General features: G+C 32.0%; 1 long non-coding RNA gene across 1 annotated transcript; it reads left to right on the forward strand.

The window, feature by feature from the left end:
• Positions 1-4,172: 4,172 nt before the first annotated feature.
• LOC144556458 (uncharacterized) lies at positions 4,173-5,161 on the forward strand. The gene is made up of 3 exons (XR_013512459.1): positions 4,173-4,277; positions 4,434-4,521; positions 4,688-5,161. It is a non-coding gene; the product is annotated as an uncharacterized LOC144556458 (long non-coding RNA).
• The last annotated feature ends 936 nt before the right edge of the window (positions 5,162-6,097 follow it).

The raw sequence follows: 6,097 nt of genomic DNA on the forward strand, positions 1-6,097 counted from the left end.
CGGACGGTTCGTATATAAACATAAATATTATGTTACCTTAGAGGATATGGACTTGGGGCTAGAGATAGGGAATTTTTTTTATAGAAATTAAGGAAAAGGTAGAGAAAGAAACAGAAATAGTACATGACTTGCAATTAATATTGATAGAAAAATCGATATAGATTCTATCGATCCTAACAATCAAAACACTTATGATAGGTACAGATTCTACTGATCCTAACAATCAAAACAGTTAGGATAGGTGGAAATATTACCTATCCTAAAAATAAAAATAATAAATTAGGAACGGTGGAATTTCTATCTATCCTAACTGTTTTGATTGTTATGATAGGTAGAATATGTATCTATCCTAAATGTTTTGATTGTTATGATCAGTAAAATATGTATCGATCTTTCTATCAATATTACAAATTTTGTACCCTGTTTCTCTCTCTATTTTTTTCTTAATTTCTATAAAAAAAAATTTCTGGAGATAGACACGCTGATGCCATGCTTTTGTAATTCATATCACCTGAGGTAATATAATGTTAAAGGGCCTGTGCATTTCATCTTGATCCGTTTGGTTTGAGTTTCAATCGGACGGTCCAGATATAAACATAAATATTATGTTACCTCAGAGGATCTGGACTCGGGGCTGGAGATAGACACGCTGACGGTGTGATTTCCTTTGTTTCTCTTTTAAATATATGAGCTACTTTTCCACACCAGAGAGACACGCGTCGTTTTTTTGCTCTGCTTACTCGGTAAACACTGATCTACAGAATTATCGTTACAGAAAATCGAAAAGAGAGAAAAGAGATGCAGTCGGGCTAGGGGTGGAATTCGTATCCTCTGAGATATCTCAAACTTTGCGTGACTTTATGGAAAATTCTAACCGTTTAAAGACGTTCTGCACGAATCTCAGAGCCTACATGACATTGACCCCTACATCACCCCCGAATAGGCACCAGACACGTCGGTCACGCAAAAGTTGAGATATCTCAGAGGATACGCACTCCTAGGGGTGTGGGTAGGATAGAACTATTTTTACAACCATAATACTAAGAATTGATATTATCCATACCCGTTAAAAATTCGTCTTATTCTATTCTACTCATACCCATTAAAATTAGCGGGTCACGAAATGGTAGTAGACGAAGAACGAATAATACAAATATAATAATTTTGTTAATTTTTCAAATAAACCATCAAAACTTATCATATCATATATATGCAATCACAATTACTAATATAAAGTTAAAATATAAATATACAATTAATTCTAAGTAATAATTTTTTTATTAAGCAAAAAAAAAAAAAAATCAAAATCACAAATATATATCTCTTCTAACAAATTCAATCCCTTAACTAAATAATAAAATATTCAAATAAAAAAGTAAAATGTTTAGCATAATATTTTTCTTATGATATAATTTATTTTTATAATTACCCGTTACCCAACGGGTACGAAATAACCTTTACCCGTACCCATACCTGTTTATCTAATGAAAGAAAAAAAATCCTTACCCATACCCATACCCAATAAGTTAACGCAAAAAAAAAATCTTACCCATACCCGTCTTATTGAATACGATACGAGTAGGGTAAACAGATAAACTGGTGTCATTGACACCCCTAGTCGGGCAATAGATTACATACAAGATTTAATTTGTTTGAATTTCGGTTCTATGTCAAGTTCGTTTTTTTATTCCCACCTTTGTGAGCTTAAGAACACCCTAGTTTTGCTCTGAATTTTTCAACGTATATATGTATGAATACTTCAATTAAATATGTTGTTTTTTTTTTTTTGAAATATTTCCATTACATGATCAAAAATATACTTTTAAGAGCTCAAACTTAGAAGAATAATTTTGTGTTTTGAATATCAATGTGAATGTGTCAACATTTTTATTAATATCAAACTTTAAATATAAATATCTAATTATATTTAAAATTCAAAGTTTTTTTTCAAATTTATCCAAACATTATTTTTAAAAATTTCAAACCACAAAATAATTTTATTACAAAGAAGTCTAATCACATATATTTTATTTTATTTTATAGTTATTTTTTATCAAAGACCTTCAAAATGTAATCACCGATAATCCTAAATTAATTTTTATTACAAAGAAATTCAAATATATATATTTTATTTTATTTTGTATTTATTTTTCACAGAAGACTCTGAAAACTTAATGGTCCATAACCTTAGATCAGCATACCAGTGCCAATCAAATTCTGTTGTGAGGTCTTACATTTCCTGTTGTGGCATGCAAATTTGCAAGTTCTAGTTCAAGTTCAAGTTGCATAGTCGCCTCAGAACATGCGAATCCGTTAATGTGAAATTCGGACCTTTTTAAGCTCGATGCTTAAATATTGCCGCTTGACTTCTCCCATTCTCCCTCTCACAAGTACCCAGCTCTCTCTTACACTCTTCTACTCCTCTCTCTCTCTCTCTCTCTCTCTCTCTCTCTCACACACTTATTATGGACCCGAGGAACCGTAAACAGCTCGACATCGATTTGAATGAGGATCCGAAATCTGAAGTGGATGACACTTGGAGAGAGGAATCAAATCTTCTTCGCATCAGAAATAAGGCCGTTTTGTGAGATTTCGCAGACTTCATTGTTTTGCCAGTATCTTATTATTTCATGAATTTTATGCGGCAAGTTTTGCACTACAACTGAAATAATAGTTAAAGATTGTTTCTTCTCTTAATTGGATGAGCTTGCACAAAAAAGATTGTTTCTTTCTTATTTAACTAGTTCTGGAAATGACAGAATTAGCATTTCTATTTTTGATGCATTCATACATTTTAATAATTTATTTGGCATTTAATTTGGATACTTTCTTGATTGTGGATGTTCTTTTGGTAATTTAAGATACTAATTGATTTATATGACAAAATTGTTGGGTCGTTGTAGAGCGCGGGTTTTATACAAAAGTTCTGATGCAAACACAGATGAGTTAAACGAAAGCACCAAGGAAAAAGTTACAACGGCTTTACTGGATGCAAAATGCCTTGAGGAATGGTTTTATACTCAGGCCACCGATGAAGTATGGTTTTTTCTTCATCTTCTTCTTTTCTTGTTTCTTTTCAAAATCAATTTATTATTTGCTATGTAGCTATGTTCTGTTTTTCTTCTTTTGATTGGCAATTTGGGTGCTTTACATGCATTATAGAATTGTTTAAACCTCTCAAATTCTGGTTCTTTTCTATTTACGTTGACTAGACTATGAAATCCGAATGATAAAGCTCAATAAAAGTTTTATTAAACAAGTTTTCATATTATACCTTCTTTCTTGCTAAGTAAAAGCTGTTCTAATTTTTGTCTTTTCTCTATTCCTCTTCTTAGCTTGATTACCGAACGAGTGTTCATAAGCAAATCAAATTCGTACCAAACACTTCAGATACTATTCAAGGTATGTGTGCCAGTGTATTTTGTGTGTTAAAACTAGGATTTTGTACTTCATATTCGTAACCGGGAGAGAGAGAGAGAGAGAGAGATCTTGCAAGCTCAAAACAAATAATCTTGAAATAAGTGTTCTTGAACAAGAGTGTTGACCAGTTGTAGTTTTCTAAAATTTTCAGCTGCAATCAAGGTGACCTCTGATGTATCTAAGGTAGAGTACTCTTGAAAGGTTCTTATTTTGTTTTTTTATAGATTTCGATCAATTTTATGTGCTGAAACAAATGAAATAATTGGTACATTTTGTTATATGTTTATCGTAATGGGACCATAACCTTCCAGTAAGATGCCAGATCTTGTTTGTTTTTGCAATTTTGATCCTGTAAAATGATGAGATTTGAATTTCCTTTTATTTTCAAATTCAGGATCAGCTATTTCCTGATCTCTCTAAAGAAAGTTCATCGGAAGTCGATAAACTCCATCTTTGGATACTCCTTGAGAGTTTATCACGGGTCAATCTTTCTATCAGGGCCCAAAATTGGCTTTACGTAGTAAGAGTCCTGATAATTCATGTCTTAGTTAATATAATTGAAATGCTATTTAGACTGAATCTAACTGTTTAGTACCTCAAACAGGAATTGTTTATGGCATTGATTGGCTGTCACACCAAGACAATCCACGCTGTGCTTCTGGCATTTATTGGCTCTCACGCTAACACCACCTACGCTGCTCAACAACAGTTGCAGCCGCAGCAGCAACAGCCATCTTCCTTCCTTTACCTCGATGATTTGGTTCAATCTATCGAAATCATCAAGAGCCATCTGCAGGAGCAACAGCCTATGAGAGGATCTGATGGCAGAATCATCTCTCCGCTACAGCAGCAAGAGGGTACATGAATGTTATAAAATCAGACGATATTGTTTTGCTAGTAGGACATGAAATAATATACAAAAAAATTACCTAAACCTCTGATAGGTTAAATGAAGTTTTAAAATTTGGGACAGAAGTTACAACTTACAACTGATGGTTCTGTTCTTTTTTCAGGTTCCACTGAGTTTGAGAAGGAATTACACGATGAAGTCATGGCGTTCGTGGACCAATTCGAATAAGAAACATGTCTAGTATGGACAAGGTTAAATATGATATGCTTTTTTGGGGATATCTATAAATTACCCTCCCTTAAAAAAGTATAGGAGTTCAAAATGCATCTATACCATTACCAGCACACAAAAACAGTGTTGTTCCTGCTTTTATTTAGTTCCTTTTTCTTGACTTGTTTGCTGGATTTTACATTGTAGGTTTTAAAGTTGTAAATCATAGTTGTTTGAAGATGCTTCAATTCAAGTAGTCAGTTCCATTAATTTAGGGATGCTAATAATAGGTTTTATTGTTGTTTCGGGAAAAAGGATAGAGTGTTAAGCAGTAAATATGACTGCTGATGTATAGAGCTACACACATTCCTGCACTCTGAGTTAACTGGATGTATCTCATTGTCACATACAATGTTACTTTTACTGCTATATTCCAATTCAATGCATACATTTCTCTATTGATTCCAACTCTCAATAGAAATATAGATCCATAGCACGGGTTGATCGACATAGTCTCAGTTGTATGATTGTATCTGTTGAATTTATTTTTAACAGTATCTTGGTTAACCATGTTAAATATCTCAATTATTTTACTAGACAAGACTATTTTTGTTTTACCAGTAATTGAAGAGTTTGCAACACAAAGTCTATATAATCCAATAGTTGCACCTACTATAAAAATGAAACATGAACTGATATCAAATGAATGAGCATATTTCCAAAAGGGAGCAAATTAATTCCAACTTCCAATAGTGAATTTTGAAAGATTTGGGAGCAACACAAACTTAACCTTCAACTTCAAGTAGTGTTTGGTCTCTAGAACCAGTAAATAATACAATGGAACAATAATTGCTCATCACCATATTAATTTACAAAAACTGTTACATTGTATATTCAGTGATTTTGAAAATTTCTTTTTAGGTTATCCAATTCTGTACTCTGATACATACCAATATTAGTTTGATTGAAAAAACTGGTTACTTGAGTAGGGTTTAGGATGAGTTGAGATCCAATTTTTTATTGTTTTTAGATGATATTAACAGTTGCATCAAATTTTATAATTGCTGGTATGCCATGTAAAGTCAAGTCGGATTACTGTTTTTTTGTTGTCCATTAGTTTATTGTTAGCAATATGAATTAGCTTATCTTAATTACTGTGCGTACTTAAATTTTTTTTCTGTTTAATCTGCTTACTTTATTTCTTTTTCATTTGCTTTATGCTCAAATGTTTTGAACAGAATTACTTTTCATATTTAGTTACATATCTTTTGTATCTTCAAAATGATTAATGAAACAAGGATTAGACCCTTTTTCCTTTGTCAAAAAAAATAAAGAAATCATGTCCTGCTTATTCCTCTACCAAACACAATATTTGTTTCCTTGACAAAAAATTTAAATATGAAAGTTGGATATGCACTATGTTTTATTTTTGCTGTTCACCTACATTACATGTTCTATGCTTTATGATATATACTATGTTTATTTCCTATACTTAAAATAAAAAATCCCAATTACAACTTTATTTGAATCAAATATAAATGTAACCATAGTTACAATTGAATAATTTGGGCTCGGTTAGGCAGAGTCAAAAATTCGTGATTCGAGAATAATTCGGGT

The sequence above is a fragment of the Carex rostrata genome, chromosome 7 (genome assembly GCF_964058835.1).
Source record: "Carex rostrata chromosome 7, lpCarRost1.2, whole genome shotgun sequence".
NCBI lineage: Eukaryota > Viridiplantae > Streptophyta > Magnoliopsida > Poales > Cyperaceae > Carex > Carex rostrata.